Below are 22,969 nucleotides of genomic sequence, written 5' to 3' on the forward strand. Positions count from 1 at the left end.
TGAGTCCGAGGCTCACCAGCCTAAGTCCCGTCTAGATACCCAACAACCTCAAGGGTCCAGCAAAGAGGGATATTAGGGGGTTTAACAGCGGTAAAATAGAAATAGCAGAATAATAAAGATCCAACGGTGATATAGGCAGATATATCAACAGTAGTAAAAAGAGGAGGGGTTCCAGAGGTTACTACCACCAATGACGGGATGAAGGATCAGAGTAGTGGCTCTGATACCACTGTAGGGTGGAAACCCCTCAATGATACCGTTGAAAATGAAAAGCCTAACCAACTATTACAAAAATATGGTGGAGTGCAAAACTCCTTAGATTACAAACCAAATGAATAAAAGAATAATACAAAAAACTTTATATCAAAAATATAAATTTAATGATGAAGAAATAGGCTCAGATAGAACCAGATCCAAGTGGTATTGCACAAAGCACGGTCTTAGAAGACTCAGAATTCCACAGTCACACCCACGGTTACTCCACTGTCAAACAAGCTCGCCAACGATCACAGAGATCCAACAGTCACAGAGACTAACTCTTTGTTCACTTAGAACCAGAAGATATGTGAGAGGTATATCATGTATATGTATTTCGACCGAGGGAAAAATTCCCATTTATAGGTGTGAGAAAGATGACTGAGAAAGAAGGTTTGATGGCTTTCCAAAAGCCATTGTATTGGCTTTGGAAAGCCACCACCTTAACCGGTGATGAAAAGAGAAGGAAGATCAAGGTATATCCATGGCAGATTAAGAGGGAGAGAGAAGAGACACTGTAAATGGTGCACAAGAAGAAAGGGGAAACAAATAATGCTGCTAGGGTTTGGTTAGAGGGTTAAATAGGTAGAGTAGTGCACCCGGTACCGGGTATGGGCCGGGTAACGTTGAAGTGGGTCTTGCCTAGTGGGTGAGACTTGTGGGCTTTGCCTAGCGGGCCTGTCAACCGTGGTCATTGGGCCATAAATCCCAATAGTCACGCTAGGAAAAGGGTTTGAAGGGTTGCAGGAGAGAGACAACAATCATAGAGAAAATGAGGGGAGGATCTGTGATTAAGAGTGTGAAGAAGGAAAGAGAAGTCTCTATTTTCGGATTTTGGAGGCGTGAAAAATGAACGATATTTGGGGATCGTTCATGTTATGGAAGAGGTGGATAGAAGACTAGCGTCTGGATGGCGCTATAGTCTATGTGCAGTTGCAGTGTATCTATAGGCTAATCAGCTGCGCATGGGCCACATTTTTATATGCATATTTAGGACTTGGATTTTGCCCATTCTTCTAATTCTTTTAACCAGGCATAACTTAATTGATAAAATAACATTTCATAATCAAGACGTCACATTTCATAATCAAGAGGTCGAATGTTCAAATTTCATTTATATCTCGTAATTAATTTATTTTAATAATAATTATTAATCTAGTCTAATAATCATTGTTATTTAATTATAAATATTTGATATTTACGATCAATAAATATTAATTATTATTGAAACTTTATAATATAATTATAATCGGCTCATTCAAAAATTAGTTGCATTTTATAGTATTCCTTTTCTTCTACTTCTTCTTCTTCTTCTTCTTCTTTTAACTAATGTCGTCCGATACAATTCAAGAAAATAAAAATTGTTCAATACAATTCTTGTATTTATTTAATATTAAAAAATATTAAATTTTATAAATTGTATCACTTATTAATGTAAAGTTATTCATATTATTTCGTATTTTATAATTAATAAATAAATATTTCCTATCTTCACAAGTTATTAACTTGTAATTATTTCAAGAACGTTCACCACATATGTATTAGGAATAATAGTTGGGATATAGAGTCCCTCCCAACTTTGTATTCCAATTTTCTAGTCATAGATCCAATTCCACACTGAGTTGGCAGAATTTCCGCTTGCCCAAGGGTGGGAATGCGAAGGTTGGCCCTCCAAAAATCTCTTGTCATTGATAAATATATAATATTATAATAATTTACAAAACACCTTAATATAAATATTTAATGGCTAACCTTTTATTGAAATATACATTGAACCATTCTAATAAAAAGTCGATCTTAAACCCGCACATAAATGTCGAAATATTTTTAACTTTGTAGATTTTTGACCCTAAAATTACTTTCTTTTTCTATTTTCTCCATATATTCACAATCTATAAAAAATGATTTCTAACAATAATAGTAGAATGACATAAATGTATCAATGTCTTTGCAATTTAATATTTGATATATTCTTAAATTAATAAATACCATTGACATACACTAGGACAACATATGTAATTGATGTGGAGTAATATTTTTGTGAATGATGAGTAATAAGTCATAAGCTATAATGTATGAATTCGGACACGATGATAAAAAAAAAATAAAAAGATTAGGACATGATACGGCTACATATAATATATATTTTATTATATATATTCTCAATTTCTTATAAATATGTAATATGAATAATATCAAGATAAAATATAAAATACGCAAGTCTTATATCTATATTTTTTAACCAAATATAGCTTAAAAAATGTACATAATTAGTTTATCTTAAAAGTAATCAATGAAAAAATTGTAATATTCAAAATAATTAAATCATCATGATCATCAACCAAATTTTTAGTAATTTCTTCTCAAAAGTTTCAGTTTGAGATGAGTAATTTCTTCGGGGCTAGCTGTTAATGCCTAAGTTGCCGGACAAATTCAAAGAACCAATTTAGACGTTGTCCAGGTCGTAATAAGAAGTTCCTTATTAGCATCCTCCTCGCTATGGAACGACTTACGAGAACCAATAGTAAGGTATCACCTTCAAGGATGACTCACGAGTTGAGGGAGTATGACCCAAAACATGCCTTTAGAGTACAGGGCTCTAGACTTGTAGCGTCGGATTGAAGTTCCGATTGCACACAGCCATCGCCAGACTCTGGTGAAACGACAACAATTGAGTTTCAGGAAGTGCACACTCCTATTGGTTAAGGTTAACCCAACACCTTCGGGATTAAGAAGGGAGAGATTAGCCTTAGGCTGATGACAGACACCTCTAATGTTAATACTAAAGAGTTAATATCTTCTTCTATTTGACAGGACTACCAGCGTATGTGGAAAAAATTAATTTTCCGCAAAGCAGTAAACCCATGCAAGACCATTATCGAAACATCCGAAAAGTATAATAGGGTTTGGATGTTAGAAGGGTCAAAACCAGAAGATGTTCGGGAATGGTATGACTTTGGAGCCCTTGCTTCAGTTCATACTATGTCACCAAGTTTTTCGGAAATCTCAAAACTTTCAGAGTGGATTAGTGGAGCAGTTTTTTATTCATGGAAAAATAACCCCCATCTAAAGAGAGGCGATGTTCTAGAGATAAAGATTGTATCAGTTGCTCCAAAAACGGCTGGAAAGGGGTCTCATCCATCATTTCATCTCATGAAATTGCAGAGGCCAGACATGGTGGCTTTCAACAAATCAAAGCCGCCTCAGACGAAGCTCCCCTAGTATCGGCCATTACTGAAGATAGTATCTCTACCAGAAGAGCTTGGGGTTTGTAGGTCCGTCTCAAGGAGATGGACAAAGTCAAGTATTCGTTCAAAATCTTCTCAAATAAAGTGAATGGATCATTCCTGTTAAACTCTATGACAGGAAAAAGCATCAAGTTCGCAGAAAGCTTATTCGAGAAAAAGAGGATGTTATTCGAGAAAAAGAGGAGGTTAATCTGGGAAAATAAGCTGCCAGCGATCGAAGCCACAACAATGAAGACGTGCAACATGTTGCATGTTGGGTAATGGCATAACCATTTGTGCCTTGCTGCTAGAAACAAAAAAAGCCCTTGTTTGGAACAAAGATTCAGGTCACAAAGAACAAACCTGAACCGAAGCAAGACAAGGGAAAGAGAAAAATTTTTACCAAAAGAAATAAAAATTAAACGATGTAAAAAATCGAGAGAATAAGACTGTCGATAGAAAACAACAAAAGCCAACAGTCAGCAAAGCAGCCAGCTGGAAATCATGTGACTGACAAACCATTATGACCGCCAATTGGAAATCACAAGGCGATGACGAACACAATGATGTCATCACAAAACAACTTTGGCGTCCGAATTTGAAGTCCGGTTACGCCTATAAATAAAAATGCAATGAAGCAAAAGGGGGGACATTAGAAAAACTTCTCCTACTCTTCAAAGCATTAGAATTCTGAGTCTTTATCAATCTTCTGTAATCTTTTAATTTTTTAGTTTATGGGGGTTTCCCCAACAAGTCAAGTCCTCTACACCATGAGAGGCTAAAACAGTTGTCTCCTCCTACGGAGGAATAATATATATGTAATATTCTCTATATATTTCTTCAATAAAAGTTAAGCTTCTGTTCAACCTGTTTGTGCAAAATTCTATTAATTCCCTATATTGGAGTCCTTTTACACCCTAAGGTAGGAAACGAAATAGGACTGTGTTGTTTTGTTACTGAAGGAGCCAACTTCCTGCGAACCATCTGCCGCGGTAGTGTGGTTGGAGGAAGTCTGTAAAACCAAGGGCTTGGAATATCCGAAAACAAAGTGGTCAAAGCAAGGTACGAAGTTATGGGGTCTTAATTTATTTCGAAAGCATGTTGGGCCATTTTTAGAGCATTAAAATGGACTATTAGGCTTTATTACTAAAGAAGGGTAAAATGGTCATAAAATTGACTGAAGGACCAAATCTAAGCAAAAAGAAAAGATACAGAACTAAAACTAATATTATCAAGTTAAAGAACCAAAACGATTTTAGGACATAAATACAGGACTATTCGAATTTTTTGGTCAGATCAAAATCAATTATACGATAAATGTAATATATTTATCATGTAATTAAAATATAATTTAAAGAAAGTAGTCAATCACATAATAACTGTATCGATTTAGTTCAGCTAAATCTAATTAGTGAAAAGCACAAGTGTAGCCAATGAGGCCGAGTTCATTGGCGAAGTCAAATCCTCCTATATGCATGGGATGTTATTCTATTGTAATAATAGATGTTGTTTATATTTGATTAATTTAATATTGTTGATCAGGGTAGCCAATGAGGCCAAGCTCAATTATAATTATTTGTGTTATATATTGGTAATTGACAAGAATAATTATAATCAATTTATTTTAATTAATAATAATTTATTATTTCAAATAATTAAGAAAAATTATTAAAAAACACAAGTGTAATAGCGACCAAACTGCCAAAATATGCCAACAATTTAACGTGCGAGTGACCATACTCCCCAACTACACCATGTTACTTGTCGGTGCCTAGATCCAAATGTTATATGATATTCTTTTACATTAAATTACATCAATTTCTTTTAAATTTAAGTATAATTATAAATATTTTTTTTATATTATTTGATAAATTATCGATGTATTATTGATGTTTGATATAATTATATAATCTTTAGACGATAAAGTGAAAATACGAATTTTATCTTATTTGATATATTAAAAAAATTGATTATGTGGTAATGTCCCGTTTGCCTCTCGGTGTTTATGCCTTGCATAGCTTGAACAAATGACATTTTAGTCTAAAAATTATTAGACGTAGGGTTTAATGGGGCATTATTGGTACTTCAATCAAAATTTTGATATGATCTGAACGAAAGCTAATAGAAATGATTCTATTGTTGGACGGATGTTAGTTTTAGGGGGTATTTGTAATTTCACAAGCAATAAGAGGGCATTTATAATCGTATCAAACTTAAGGAGAACTTGAAGTAATTAACCCTATTTCTGAGTACTTTTTTTTAGGGCTAATTACACTTAAATCCCCTCTGAAAACGCAAAATTATATTTTCCCGCAAAAACAAAATGAAATTACATTTACACTCCTTTGAAAATTTATTGTTTATACTTGACCTTCATTTGTTATGATTTTGACGAAAAATGCTAACATTAGCAAAAAATTGCATAAATTTTTAATTTTATTCTCCGTTTAATATTTTCATGTAACAATATAATACTCATGAAGAAAAAAATTATAATGTTGTTAATCTCACTCTATATATGTATGTTACATTTATCTCTTTATAAGTACAAAAACTATATGTAAGAGTACTTAATGAGGGGCAAAATAAAAAAACTTATGTATTTTGCTTTGTTTATATCAGCATTTTTCAGTCAAACCCTAACAGAAGGGATCATGTATAAATCGAAAATTTTCGAAGGTAGTGTAAGTATAATTTCAAAATTTATTTAGGAAAAAATCATAATTTAATATTTTTAAAGAGAGTCTAAATGTAAATAAGATATTTTAGTACCTGAAAGCTATTATTTAAAAGATTTGACATTTAAAAGGGTGTTTGGGTGAGCTTATAAATTATTTAAATTATCTTATAAAATGCTATAAAATATTTAATATATTGTTTCTAAAAATATGCCTATACATATTAAAAATAAGATGTTAGAAATCTATTTTAAATATAAGGAGTTCACGACTTACTTTTAAAATATTAATAGTTTTTTAAAATCAATTATAAAATCATAACTACTAATATTTTATGAATTATATAATATTATTTATTCAAATATTTTAAAAATTTATTGTTCAAATAAGATTTAAAAATATTATAAATTTTAAAAACATATAAAATGTATGGCCTAAAAGAAATTTTTAGATAAGCTTAGTCAAACACACCTTGTGTGTGTTTCTAATGGAAGTAAAATAAGATTTATGTGAAAAAATAAAGTATATATTAAAAATAAAAGAATATATATTCAATTATAAAATAATTTCAATCATAGTATATTCTTAATTGTACCAAATTGTTTTAATCATTTGGGTGTATATGTAATTCATAATTATTTACTTTTTTAGCATAATATCATTATGTTCTACACAAATTAATATTCAATGAACTCATCATGATTTGGTTCGCATGATTATGCATAATTACACGTTTGATTCATGATACTAAAGCCATATTACTCTTATTAATACTAATTTATTGAACAATGTATGTCACCTAAAAGATGGGATACACTGTCGCATCTGTCATTAATGAAGATACTATTAAATTTTCTTTTATCTAAATGCCTTATCATTTTTATTTTTTTTAACTTCTGTTTCATATGAATGGGTGGAAAAATATTCCACGAGAAATTTTATTTCAAAAATTGAATTTCAATAAATAATATTAAACTTTGGCTGTTTAGGCCTATAGAAAAGAATTCGAAGAAAAGAGACCCGAAACAATAAGTTAGCACTTCGACGGCCCAAATTAGTATTAGAATTAAGGAATAATAATTCGGAATAGTAAAAATCATGGAAAGAATAAAGCGTAATGATAGAAAATATGAATAAATCGCGTTTGTGAAAGTAGTCGAAGCACGGTCAAAGTGTTAGCCAAAGTCCCAACTGAAGAAGGTTCCCTTCTGCTTGGGGGCGGGCGCCCTATTTATAGAGGAGTGTCCTCCTTCACCAAGGAACTTAATCATGCTTCCTATTCCTGCATTGAGTAGAGAAAATTAGTTGAGATAAGGTGTGATAAAGTCCTATTTTTTGGGGATCATGTTGTTGGAACTATTATTTAGGTGAGGGAGAGAGTCAGAGGTGGAGGGGGACTCTTAGTCCGCAAGGAGCCTACTGATCGCAGGAGTCCGAGCTCTTGAGGGAAACCTTCTTACCACGCGCACTCTGAAAGAATTGGTTTGGCCGAAAACGCGGCGGAAGCGTGAAATAAAAAATAATTTAAAACGGTTCAAAGGAGTGTTCCCTTTGAAATTTTCGGGCGTTTGGTGTTTGTCAAAAGAATAATAATAAACAAATAACAATTCTAGACAAGTGGCTAGAGGATGAAACTAAAAACTAGAAATAAAATTGAAACCTTACCTTTTGTTTATGTAGTTGAGCAGCAACATGCATTGTTCCCTTTACGTTCTCTCGTTCACTTTAGAATCCAAATTAGAACCCCTCTAATTTATCTACACCACATCAAGGAAGAGATATACTTCTTGTTCTATTGCTACATAGAAAAAAGAACTAGAAGAAAAAACAACTCTAAACAAACACTATTGATTAGTGCTTTTGGAATGTGTTACGCTCTAAATTGAATCAAATTCAATATAGAACAAAAAAGGAGAACGTTTTTAGAGAGGAAAGGGAGGAAAATTTCGTGGCTAAGGTTGTTGGTTATGCATGATATGTGTGTAGTTTTTGTATATTACATACAATTGAATTCAAAATTCAAAAACCACCAAGTTTGCCTCCAAGACAATCTATACACACACATGCACATAACCTTCAACCATGATGAAAATAACCACTCCATTATCTTCATCATGGTGAGGAGTTTCAACTCCTCCTTAACTTGCTCCAACCACCCTCAAATGGGCTTGGACTTCAAATTGCACCGGGCTCAATTTAATCATATTAAATCAAGCCCAACCAAAGTCCATTGGACAATAATTAACTAAATTAATTTTAGCCCAACTAAGTCCAAAAATTTATTTAATCCAATTAAATAAATCTAAGTCCAAACTCTAATTAATTGATTCAATCAATTAATTAAGCCAAATCAATTAAATTAATCTAATTAATTTAAAGGTGATAAGCTCAAAATTAATTAATCCAATTAATTCATTCTTGAGTCATCTATCAAATGGATTATTAAATAAATGATCCAATCATTTATATATATTCCCCTTGAATTAATTTAATCCAATTAAATTAATTCGTTTCTTCTCGAATTAATTCCAAATTAATTCCACCAATTTCATAGTGATTTGTGTGTGACTCTTTAGGTTCACCCTCAGCTAGACTTGATCATTTATGTCCAACACAATTAATTAATTAAATCTAATTTAATTAATTATTTTCAATTAACCATTAATCGAAAACGTTCGTCACCATAGGTGGCCGTCTAGCAACGGTTTATGGCACTAGAGACTAGGTGAATATTGGCGTGAACATTTAGTCTTTCGAGTTCCATACAGGTACGGTCCTTCCGTCGATCATCACCCGACCTTAGTCTAGGGCATAAAATTGGGCGTCGGTTCCCATTTTGGACCAGACAACTATGCTAAAATACTTGAGATGTGTTTACTCTATTGATTGATAAAGAAAACCATTTCCTATTCGACCAATCGCATGGTCATAGACTTAGAGAGTCTAAACCATCTCAAAGCGCATAGGAAATATATCCATCATATACTAATAGGGGACGGATTCTATCTTGAAATCCACCGTCCTCAATACATAATCCGACTGCACTGAAAAATATTTATAATGACTATATCAAAGATACAGTCATCTCTCACTGGATCCAAGATATAGTCATCATATGCAGGCGACTGCCATGATTCCTCAAGTCCAAGGACTTATCCTGTACTATCGGAGCCGAATTCAAGTCATACCGACCAAGCCTCCAAGGCTTCCATATGATAATTCCCGCGAGTCAGTTCAATCAGCTAACAAGCTTGTCAGCTAATCCACTAAAATTGCATAGACATCCCATGTCTGCCTCCGATGAACACGGCACTCATCCAATGAATGCAATACTTAGTGCAAGTCTATATAGGACCCTCGATACTGACTTGGAAAGTTTCAGACCAACCTTCAGAGGTTGGTTTCATAGCTGCTATCCAATGCTCAGCCCAATTACATGGGTTATTCAATTGGTCTGTGGCCATTTGTTGTGACGTTAAAACACCGTTCAGCGTAAATATTAAGCACAACAAACACACGGTGCCTCAGATGAATGCATACTACATCCATCAAGATAATATCACATTCATAAACATTGCTAAATGGTTTCCAAAACCACCAATTCAATTGGCTTTCTTGTCACCATTTCTAACACACTCCACCTTGACCAAGGGGCATGCGTGAAGGATCCAAGTGCATGCCACGTGGATCAGGGAGAAACGTGTATGTAGGGGTAGGGCCAACTGCTGGCATTTGGCCGTGATCATTGGGCTTCATGAGGCGAGCTCCCTTCATCACAGTAGGTCATTGGGCCTTTTAACTCATTCTTGGGCCGTAACTCGTTGGTCCATACCCATCAATAGGGACTAAAGCTAGTGGAAGATTAAAACATGAGGACTCAGTCTGTGAGGGGGAAACATAAAGAATCAAATTTGGGATAAGTGGTTCAGTTGAGGGTTCAAAAGTAATATTTACCCCTAATCTTTTTCTGTGAGTTTGATATATTTTTTTTCGATATTACGTAATTCTCAAATTTTGAGGAACGATTTTTAAGGAGCATGAAGTTTTGACAACTAAAAGAGTCTTAAGACACGAGACATCATATGATTTGTATTCATAAATGAACTATGTTATATTACTCTCACACACTTTTTTTTATCAAATATTTACGACAAGTTCTTCTACTTTTCTTTTTCTTGTTATAATTCCACCATTTTTTTGTTGTACATGAATTGAGAGGGTCAGGTTAGGGGTGTTCATAGTTCTATAAACTGACATAATCGGATTGAAACTGTTGGCCAAAAAAAAATGCCATAATCCTCAAGTTTTTAAGAAAAAAAATAATGATTTTTCAATTCACTACTGGCCTATTCATAGTGATGAGTAACAAGAGATAATTATCACAAATCCAAAAAAATCTCAATAAACTAACTAAATAAAACAAACTGATCAATTCAATACAAACAAATGAAATCCTACAAAATCTGATGAAATTTTGATTAACAAATTAATCTGAACAAATTTGTAGCAATTATAGCATTATGTTTATCACTCATCGCTTTTTTTCAAACTCTAATTTTTTCACTCAATGCTTCAAATCTTGACTTTAGCAATCCTTTTGTCAAAATTCAGCTAATTGGACATTTGTACCGCAGTGGACCAAGTTAACTTTATTAGTCTTCTGAACTTCTCTAACAAAGTAATACTCGACTTTAAAATATTTAATCCTACCATAAAAGACTGAATTGTTATGGCAACTTGAATATCAACATATATCATTGTTGCATCCTCTTGAGCCATATGCAATCTGTCATCAATGTTTTCAACCATAAAGCTTGATTAATAGATGTAGCTGCCGCAACATACTTAGCTTCAATTGTTGATTCCGCCACAACTTTCTGCTTCTTTGTGCTCCAACTAAAACAATCTGATCTAAGGCTAAATAAGTAACCGGTTGTACTTCTCATATTATCACATTATCCTGGCCCCAATCACTATTAGCAAAATCATGTTGAAACAACTTCTCTTTCCTTTCAACCTTCAATCCATAAAGTGAGTCCACTTGATGAACCGGAGAATCCTCTTTGTAGCTTCGTAGTGCACTCACTGGTACAATGCATATATCTGGATAACAAACTTACAGAAAATATTATATCTGGCCTTTGTCGCGTCAAGTACATTACACAATATCCTATAATGCTTGTGTATGATCCCTCCTCAATCTTCTCAACACCATATTCTTTGCTGAATTTTTTATTTTGAGAAAGAGGTATGCTAACTGACTTGTAGTCCTCCATCTTGAAATTTTTAGCACCTCCTTAGCATATTTTTGTTGCTAGACTAAAATTTCATATCAAGTTTGTTGAATCTCGGTACCTACCAAAAATATCATTTATCATAGATCAGTCATTTCAAAAGTTTGCCCCATTTGAGCTTTTAAACTGCTTCAATTAAATGCTTCATGTCACAAGTAAGTCATCAACATATAGTGAAACAGTAACCAAATCATACTCAACAACTTTGATATAGAAAGTTGATTCACTCATGTTTTTGTTCAGCCTTATCTTCTACAAATCCTCATCAGTCCTGTTGTACCAGGCTTTGAGGGCCTGCTTTAAGCCACACAACGCCTTTTTTAAGAAAGTATACCTTGCTTCTTTAGGTTGTTTTCTTCCTCTAGGTTACTGATCCGGGTCGAATTATGCTATCTCGAGATTCGATCTCCACTAAGAATGCCAATTCGTCCAAGATCAGATTTTGGGTTCCCTGAGAATAAAACACGAACCGTGAGCTCGTCGGGCACGTCCCCGACAATGACCCTCCGACGCTCAAGTTAGGTTGATCGAGAGAAATATATTCTATCTCAAAGTTCGATCTCAATAAATGCGTAAAAGGTACCTCAATAATGGCGTATCGGGATCTATTTATAGAGCACAACTGGGTATCAGGTACTGGGCCACGTGGCCTTATCTTATTGGCTCATGTTCTGATCGAACGGTTTCCATTGTCCGGGTCTTCAGTTGGTTTGTGCGACCCAGGTCGGGTCCTCTGCGACCCGCCCGTTACAAGAGACGCGGATCCTGATCGCGAAATGACTCTAATGCCCTTAATGAAGGGTAATCTGGTCTTATTGTAGGGGTTACAAGTGTATACCCATCATTACTCCCCCACTTTTTCAAAGTGCATGACCGTTGCCTTTGAAGAAGTCGAAAGAGTCGCGTCCGTCGATCGGTTACCCAGGCGGACATGTGGCGGCATCTCGGCGGTTGATCTGCGGCGCGCATTCCAAGAGGGGTCTGCTCTCTTTCATGTAGATCGCGGTCTTTCTCCAACACCGGGTCGCACCTTTTTCAGGTCGCGTATTTGATGCTTCTTTTTCAAATGGCAAGACGAATGCATCTTTTTCAGATCGCATGTGTTGATGGTCTTTTTCAAACACCGGATCGCACCTTTTTCAGGTCGCGTGTTAGTTGATAGTCTTTCTCAAATACCTGATCGCGCCTTTTAGGTCGCGTGTTGTTGATGGTCTTTTTCAGACACCGGCTCGTGCCTTTTGCAGGTCGCGTAGTTGATGCCTCTTTTTCAGACACCGGGTCAAGCCTTTTTCAGGTCGCGTAGTTGACGGTCTTTTGCAGACACAAGGGATCGCTCCTTTTGCAGGTCGCGTAGTTGACGGTCTTTTGCAGACACAAGAGATCGCGTCTTTTGCAGGTCGCGTAGTTGATGGTCTTTTGCAGACACACGGGGTCGCGCCTTTTTCAGGTCGCGTAGTTGACGGTCTTTTGCAGACACAAGGGATCGCGCCTTTTGCAGGTTGCGTAGTTGACGGTCTTTTGCAGACACAAGGGATCGGCCCTTTTGCAGGTCGCGTAGTTGATGGTCTTTTGCAGACACACGGGGTCGCGCCTTTTTCAGGTCGCGTAGTTGACGGTCTTCTACAGACACAAGGGATCGCGCCTTTTGCAGGTCGCGTAGTTGACGGTCTTTTGCAGACACAAGGGATCGCGCCTTTTGCAGGTCGCATAGTTGATGGTCTTTTGCAGACACACGGGGTCGCGCCTTTTCCAGGTCGTGTAGTTCACGGTCTTTTGCAGACACAAGGGATCGCGCCTTTTGCAGGTCGCGTAGTTGATGGTCTTTTGCAGACACACGGGGTCGCGCCTTTTCCAGGTCGCGTAGTTGACGGTCTTTTGCAGACACACGGGGTCGCGCCTTTTCCAGGTCGCGTAGTTAACGGTTTTTTGCAGACACAAGGGATCGCGCCTTTTGCAGGTCACGTAGTTGACGGTCTTTTGCAGACACAAGGGAAAAGTTATCTATTTCACACGCACATTTATAGATGCAAATACTCCCAAATATGGTAATTACACACATGACCCATAATTCGTAATGTAAGCAACATAATATTATTCCTGCAAAAGCTAAAATCCGCTATGAAAATAATAGAGGTACATGTATACCCTATCCTCCGAGTTGTTGCCATCACCGAAAGCGTCGTTCTCCCTTTATTCTGTCTAGCTCTTATTTCTTTCTGCTCGATGTCCTGCTTCACGATCTGCTCAAAGATCTTCTCGATCTGCTTGGGGATATTCTATCTCGATGTCCTTTCCATTCTCTGTCCTTGATCGCATTCATTTCCTCCTCGTCGATATACTTGTGGGCTAAGAGCATCAATTGTTCTATATCACCGGGAGGATCTCTAGCTAACGCCGATGCGAAGGGTCCTTTCTTTAACCCGTGTACTAATATATTCGTCATCATATCGATCCGCAGATTCTGCACCTCCAATGTCTCGTTATTGAATCTACCCATAAAATTTTTAAGAGATTCATCACTTCCTTGCCGGATCGCGAACAAGTGGGTCGCTGATCTTTTTGATTTTCCTTTGCTGGCGAAGTGGTACGCGAACCTATGTATCAATTGCTCATACGATTCGATGGTCCCACTTGGCAAGCTGGTGAACCACTCTTGTGCTTTCCCTGTCAAAGTAGTCACAAACAACTTTGCGTTAATAGAATCCGTTTGCCTATATAGATTCATTACCATTTCGAACGCAGTGATATGCTCGTGTGGATCCTTCGACCCATCGTATTTGGGTAGGTCGGGTAATCGAAAGTTTGAACCAACAACTTCGGATAGAATTTCGTTAGTGAAGGGCGAGTTCATATTCCGCCTCGCCAAGTCGCCTCGCTTCTTCAGGTCGTCTAGCTGTTGCTTCAATTTTTCTATCTGCCTGCCTATGTTTTGCACTTCTGCTCGCGAAATCACGGGTTCTCTTCTCTTTGATCGGGCATGACTACTGGATCCCGCGTCTGATGAGACCAGTTTTTTAGTCCTGCGCTCTGGCTCGCCATGCACCCGCGACTCTCTTTGGGGTTCGGTGTTCTCGAACAATTGCCTTCTTGCAGTTTCTTTGGTCACTGGGGTCGCAGTTCTTCTCTCGTACTCCACAATGGCATTCCGACTCGCTTCTTCTATCATTCTTTGGAGCTCCTCTTACGTTATCTGGATTGTCGTTCCTCCTTTTCTTGGTGTATCTTCTTCCCCGACGTTCCTTCTCGATGAACCTTCCATGTTGTAATTCTCAGACGTTCCCACAGACGACGCCAACTGATCTGGGTCGAATTATGCTATCTCGAGATTCAATCTCCACTAAGAATGCCAATTCGTCCAAGACCAGATTTTGGGTTCCCTGAGAATAAAACACGAACTGTGAGCTCGTCGGGCACGTCCCCGACAATGACCCTCCGACGCTCAAGTTAGGTTGATCGAGAGAAATATATTCTATCTCAAAGTTCGATCTCAATAAATGCGTAAAAGGTACCTCAATAATGGCGTATCGGGGTCTATTTATAGAGCACAACTGGGTATCAGGTACTGGGCCACGTGACCTTATCCTATTGGCTCATGCTCTGATCGAACGGCTTCCATTGTCCGGGTCTTCAGTTGGTTTGTGCGACCCGGGTCGGGTCCTCCGCGACCCGCCCGTTGCAAGAGACGCGGATCCTGATCGCGAAATGACTCTAATGCCCTTAATGAAGGGTAATTTGGTCTTATTGTAGGGGTTACAAGTGTATACCCATCAGTTACCATCAAGAAAACTGACCTAATGTCAAGTTGATAAATTGGCCAGTAGTTTTGTGTTGCAAGTGCTAAGAGAAATATGATAATATCTAACCTTTCAACAGGTGGGAATGTCTCTAAAAAGTCTGCACCATATATTTGAGGGATTAAAGGCAATTTTCGTGTCCTAACTTTAGGCCATTCTCGTTTTAGTCCCCTAAGTTACTAGGGTTCCATTTTGGTCCCGTAAAACTAAAAAAATCTCAATTTTGGTACAAATTTGATCGGAAAGTTGAGTCACTCACCGAAAAAAGTCACATGCCAGGCATGTGAGTTTTTAAATTGGGGCTTGCATTGTGATTGGCTCAAAATAAAAGGTTTAAAGGCAATTTCCGTCCCCTAACTTCAAGCCATTCTCGTTTTATTCCCCTAACTTCGTGCCATGTCTTCACCACATAATCTTTTTCAGCCAATCACAATGCAAGTCCCAATTTAAAATGTCACATGCCTAGCATGTGATTTTTTCCGGCGAGTGACTCAACTTTCCAACCAAATTTGTTCAAAAATTGAGATTTTTTTTAATTTTACGGGACTAAAATAAAACTCTAGTAACTTAGGGGGCTAAAACGAGAATGACCTGAAGTTAGAGGACGAAAATTGCCTTTAAACCTATATTTGAGCATATCCGTTCATGACTAGCCTCACTTTCTACTTGTTCATAGTTCATCAGCATTGAGTTGGGTTCTCTAAACCCATTTGACGTTTATGATCTTTCTATGTTGTGGTTTGTCCACTAGTTGCCAAGTTTGATTTTTCTCTATCATTCTTATCTCCTCATCCATTGCAGGACTTTCTTTTGGGTCTTTGGCAGCCTCAACACATCTTGCAGGTTCAGGTAATGCTATGTTACAACTTTGATAAATTTATGTAAGTGACCTTGTACTTTTGATGGGAACATTGTCAATTATCTCATCTTCGTGCAACTCTAGTTATTCTTCCTTTTCCTTGATATTTTTGGGTTTCTCATTGTCCCGAGTCTATCTTTCAATTTCATCAAACTTGACTTATCTACATACTTTCTCTTTTCCTATCAAGGGCTGAAAAATTCGGTAACCCTTTGTGATACTGTTGTAATCCATATTCAACTTTAGGATCTAGCTTCCCTCGTTTTACATTTAGGACATGAGTAAAACATAAAGAACCAAATAATCTTAAATTAAGAACTGAAAATCATACCAGACCTCAAAAGGTGTTTTTCCTTTTAAAAACCTTAGTTTGTAACCTGTTTAGAAGGAATACATTTGTATTAATTGCCTCTGCACAAAACTTTTTTAGCATGCGCTTCTCAAATAGCGAACATTAAGCCATATCCATAATTTTTTTGTTCTTCCTCTCGCTGATCATATTTTGCTAATGTGTAGATTACAGTAAATTGATGCTCAATTGTCTCTTTTTTTTTTTTTATAATTAAAACCACCTAGAGGTGGGGGAGCTTTTCGGAGTCCCCAATCCTTCTATATTAAAATTCACAAAATAGTTACAGCGGGGAGAGCTACCTCCCTAAAATTTCTAGCAAAGCCATAAATAAGGAGTACTACTCCCTTACAAATAGAGCAACAATAAAAGAGGAGTACTACTCCCTTACAACAAAAGACTCGAACAGGTGTACTAGTAAAACTATGGCGAGTTAAAAAGCTTTTTGTTATTCCACCACATCATGAATCGCACAACACCTGCAAATAAATCTGTACAAGAAGGCCAAGCCAGAGTGTGTAATGTTCCAAAAGGATAAATAATGAACATTAGTATTAACGTGGAGATCAAGTTTGTATGACTGGCAGCTTTTGAGCCTGTGAAAGGGGTTCAAAAAACCCCCAAAAGATATAACAACAAGCAACTAGACAAAGAAAAACAGCAGAAGTAACAGGCCAAAGGAATCCATAGAGACATTGGTCACAACACGTATCAGCAAAGAAACAACAGTAATGAAGTACCCCTAATTTCATGAAAAAAAAATTTAATTGAAATTAAAGGTACTAGAACTTCTAATTCTAATAGCAGGGAAGCAGCAGGCGTCAAGTCTAATCAAACCTTTAGGAATACCTGTGATATTATCAAGGGATAGAATGCTGAGATGTTGATTGAAACATGCTTGGTTAGCAAAATAATCGGCCACTTGGTTACCCTCTCTAAAAATGTGTGATATCTTGAACTCAGTTTGGGATAGAAGTTCTCTAATTTGTTGCAGCAAATTTTGAAGGTGCCATGGCCCTTGGGGGGGAGAAGAAATGAGCTTGACGGCGATGTTGGCATCGGTTTCTATCCAAATTTTTCTAATGTTGCGATCAATGCACAATTTATCACCTTTGTATATAGCTTTTAACTCTGCTGCTGTGTTGGAGATTAGGCCAAGGTGTTCCTGGAATGCAAAGACGACCTGACCTAGATGATTTCTGATGATTCCACCTGCTCCTGCCACACCTGGATTTCCTTTTGAGGCCCCATCTGTGTTCAATTTGACCCATCCCCTATCTGGTTAATCCACTTAACAATAGAGATTTTGGATGATATCTTATGGGGGGGAGAGAAATTTTAAAAAGAGGAGCAACAGATCTGTCCCCTCTCCAATGTATAGTTCTCATGAGGTTGGTTTTATCGAGAAGATGAAGATAATTGAGGGTTTGTGAGATGATACGATTAGCTTTGAAAGGAGCCCCCTCAAATATGGTTGCATTCCTGCAAATCCAAGTGTACCAAATGATCAACGGGGGAAGAATATCTCTGATGTGAAGTTGATTAGAAATATTGCTTCTCTAGGCTTGAAGGATCATGAAAAAATTGTCCGTTATTGGAATGTTGAGTTGAAATTTGGAGGCAAAGAAGTTCCAGACTTCAAGGGAAACCGTGTTATGAAGGAAAAGGTGAGGGATAGTCTCCTCCTCCTTCAAACAGCAAACACATCTAGAGGCCAGAGAGATTCCCTTTTGTTTGAGTCTGCTGTCAACTGGTATCCAGTTATGGAGGACTTTCCAAATGAAGATAGAAATGGTAGGCCTGACGAGGGGGGACCAGAGATTTTTTAAGATGGGTAGGGAAGGTTTGTGATCTCTAGTAATCTCCCGAGCTGATTTAGTAGAAAAGGAGCCGTGAGGGGATGGTTTTCAATGCATAAAATCTTGATGCTGAGGATTAATGGGCGTTTGCAAGATAAGCTCCATGATATGCTGAGGAACAACTTCGTTCAATTTATCAATATCCCATGTGTGGTTGGTCCAAAAATTCTTGACCAGGGCATTAGACACTCTGTTGGAGTGTATGAGGGAATGAAGGGTGCCTGCAGGGAGCCAACAATCATACCAGAAAGATACATTACCAGCTCCAAGGCTCCAAAAAATGTTCTCTTGAGAGATAGCTTTCATGCTACAAATTCTTCTCCAAATGTTAGAGTCCTTCGATTTAGCTTTAGTAGAGGCAGGTGTAGACTTTTTACAATATCTACTGATAGTAAAGCTGGCCCATAGAGAATTGTTTTGTCTCAGCCGCCACCAGAGTTTATGAGTGAAGGCTGTGACAGTATCTCTAATGTTTCTGATGCCCAAACCCCCTTCTTCACAAGGATAGCAGATGAAAGCCCTTTTAACCCAATGAATTTTCCTGTGGTCAGTAGTGGATCCCCAAAAGAATTTAGCAAAAAGTTGTTCAATTTTCTGTAGAGTGCCAATAGGAGGACTCAAAACTTGAAGAAGATATACAGGCATAGAGGAAAGAACACTTTTAATAAGTTGAAGTCTACCCCCTTGTGAAAGATGTTTATGCTCCCATCCACTGATCCTGTTTCTGATTTTGTCAATAAGGGGTTCAAAAAGAATTTTCTTCTTATTACCTTTATACAGAGGAGCTCCAAGATAGGTGATAGGGAGACACTTGAGGTTGAAGCCTATAATGGATTTGATTCTGTGGGCAATATTATTGGCCTTCTTACCAGGGATAAAGAAACTCTTAGAGTGATTGATTTTTTGGCTAGAGTGATCTTTATATAGCTCCAGGAATTGCATCAATTTGGTCAGAGAGTGTTCTTCACATTTGGTGACAATGATGAAGTCATCCGCATAGGCCAGGTGAGACACTCTAGTTTTACAGCCCGTCTGATAGAACATATCAGGATTCTGTGAGAAAAGGTGATTAAGCCCTCTGGAAAGAGCTTCTGCTGCAAGGATGAATAAAGCAGGGAAAATTGGGTCACCTTGTCTAAGGCCTTGAGTAGATTTGAAGAAACCAGATGGTTCTCCATTAACCAAAATGGTAAACCAACAATTTTCGATAGCGTGCTTGATGAGGACAATAAATCTGGAGGGAAAATCCATCTTCACAAGAATCACATAGAGAAATTTCCAGTTCACCCTGTCATAAGCCTTAGACATATCCAATTTTAGGATAAGATTCCCTTTGCTATGTCTCATGTCAAGATGATGTGTCATTTCTTGAGCCAGAAGGATATTGTCAGCAATCAGCCTACCAGGCACAAAACCACTCCGAGATGGGGAAATGAGGCCAGGAAGAGCTTGGTAGATTTTAGTGTAAAGAAGCTTAGACAGGATCTTATTGGTAACATTGCAGAGGGAGATAGGTCTGAACTCAGACCAGGATTGGGGGGAGTCATTCTTAGGGATAAGAATGATAGATGTGGTAGAGAAACGTCTGGGCATAGGGGTGCCCCTGAAAAAATCCATGACAGCTTCAGTGACATCCCCTGCGATAGTATTCCAGCAGGCTTGATAGAAAGCTGAAGAGAATCCATCAGGCCCAACTCCACTATCTTTATTAATAGAAAAGACAACATCTTTAATATCATCTTGGGAGGGAGCTTGACAGAGGTTAAGGAGGACATCTTGCTGAATTTGAGGAAATTGGAATGGAAAATCATGAGAAAGAGAGGTGGTAGAGGTATCATATAAGAGACTTTCAAAGAAGTGAACAGCAGAATCCTTAATTTGAGCAGAGTCAGTAATTTCTTGTTGATTGTCCATCACTCTGGAGATTCTGGATTTCAACCTTTTCATCTTGACAGAGTCGTGAAAGAATTTGGTGTTCCTTTCTCCCGCTTCAAGCCATTTGCAGTTGCTTTTCTGCCTCCAAAACTCAGATTCAAGGTTAAGAGTATGGACTAGAGCAGCATTTTGTCTATTTAGGTTGATCAAATTGGCTTCGGATGACAACCTATCAAACTGCTTCTCTGCTTCATTTGCAGCAGCCTTGGCTTGCTCCACTAAAGAGAAGACATTACCAAAATTATCCTTGTTCCACTGCTTCAAGTGATCCTTCAACCTATATAGCTTTCGTTGCAACCTATACATACCATATTCCTGGATCGGGGCACCCCAGGATTGTATAACCATGTCTTGGAAGTTGTGGTGCATAATCCACATATGCTGAAATCTGAAAGAGGAGGGAACATTTTCCTCTGTTCTAATGGCAGTAATTAACAGAGGATGGTGATCTGACAATCTTCTGGGGAGATGTGAAACTCTGGTGGAATTGAATAATTCAGCCCAATCTTGAGAATATAAGACTCTATCTAAGCGCCTCCAAACCCTTTTGTTAGTCCACGTGAAAGGCTCCCCTTCAAATCCTGCATTAGTTAATCCACTCTCCAAGACCATGTCGTTAAAGTCCTCAATAGAGCCCAAGCTACTAATAGTGCCTCCTTGGTTTTCATGTGTATGAAGCATAGTGTTGAAATCTCCTCCAACAATCCAAGGGACCTTGTTGAGGGATAGCATTTTAAGCTCTTCCCACAATTCAAGGGACCTCAATTGATGCTGAATCCTTGCATCTTCAAAACCTTGCAATTTATCAAAACTTGGCAATTTATTCAGTACCATTGTCGAGCTGAAATACCCTAATTTTGCAACCAGATTGATTTTCGATCCATACTTATAATTACAAGCAAATCCGAATTACATGAGATAGATGATACAGGCAAATCACAAATTTATGTATTATTACACTAAAACTCAGGGGAAGGCGGACTAATATTCCCTTATAATTATTTGTAGCTAGTTGAGATAAATCTAACCCCTTGTCATTATTTTAGAATTTGGTTTACTGTTTGTTTGAAAATATTTTAATAAATTTTGACCATTAATTATAATAAATAAATTTAATTTTGGGAAATAAAAATTGAAAAAAAATTAAATTAATTTTTAAATTTATAATTGTTTGTATATGAAGTAATACAAATAAAATTGAACATAACAAAAATTAAAAATTAAAATAATTATAGTGATTCACATAAAAAAAATGTCAATAGAATGAATTAGAAAAACTAATTTATCCATCTCACAGTCCATATAAATTAAAATTATACTATAACTCCAATATCAATAGTTTAAAAAATTTGTAGGATCATAGAAATTGGATAATTATTAATAACTAAACATATAATAATTAGGGTAAAATACATTTAGTCCGCTTGAACTATTCTTGATGTAACATTTACCTTCCTTAATTAGTCTTTGTTAACAAGGGAAGAATCTAAATAAAAAATGGAGTATAAATTAATATATATAGAAGATACACAACAAATATAATATAACCAAAAATTTATATATGCTTTTTAAAAGAAATTGACAAATAAATATTCTTAACCAAAAGTTAAATATGTTTAGAAAAAATGAAGAAATATATATATATTTTTATCATATTTTTTAAAGAAAATATGTTTAAAAAATATATAAATACTTGGTCTCACATGTTGTCTCTTTATCACCATAAACCACCTCTTTCTTAATTGAAAATTAACAACCTGCCAAATCAGTAGTCGACTTTATTATATCGTATCGCTTTAGTCTATAATGTAATGAGTTTCCTGCAAGATTCATTATCTTTTATCCTAAACAAATTAAAATTCTCTTAATGTATTCCGCCTTTCCCAACTGTTTCGTCTTTCCAAACTTCTTAACAGGCTTCCTGCATGAAGAGAATGTTCATTATTTTCTCTAGACAAAAAACAAAAGCAATTACATACAAATAAAATGGCGTGCAAACAACTTTTTCATCATCAAATAATCCTTTAAGTTACATATGCAAAAGAATATCATTATATAGAGAAGGATTTAAATCAATTTTGGTCCCTTAACTTTAGGAATTTCCCAATTTGGTCCCCTCCTTTTACGGTTTCTCAATTTGGTCCTGTATCTTCTCAAACTGCTTCATTTTGGTCCTTCAGCCAAATTAGTGATCATTTTGCCATTTTTAAGAAAACTAAATATAGTCCATACACATGCCCTAGTTTGGCCCATCATGCTTCTGAAATAAAATTAAACCTCCATAAATTCATATCTTGGTTTGACCGTCTTGCTTCCGGGTATTCCAAGTCCTTGGTTTTACGGACTTCTTCCAACCACACAACTGTAGCTGATAGTTCGCAGGTACTTGGCTCCTTCAGTAACCAAACAGCACAACCCTATTTCGTTCCTACCTTAGGGCATAAAAGGTGTTTCAAAACAGAGACTTAATAATATTTTTTGGATAACAAGTGGAATATAAGCCTTTCTTTATTGAAGAAATATAAAAAATATTACATAGATACTATTTCTCCGTTGGAGGAGATAACTGTTTTAGCTTCTCATAAGATAGAGCACTTGACTCGTTGGGGAAAACCCCATAAAGTAAAAGATTGAAATACTACAAAGGATTAAAAAAACTCAGAACTAATGCTTTTGAAGAGTAGGAGAAGTTTTTCTGATGATCCCCTTCTGCTTCAGT

This window comes from Sesamum indicum, linkage group LG1, assembly GCF_026168435.1.
Source record: "Sesamum indicum cultivar Baizhima isolate 11 linkage group LG1, ASM2616843v1, whole genome shotgun sequence".
Taxonomy (NCBI): domain Eukaryota; kingdom Viridiplantae; phylum Streptophyta; class Magnoliopsida; order Lamiales; family Pedaliaceae; genus Sesamum; species Sesamum indicum.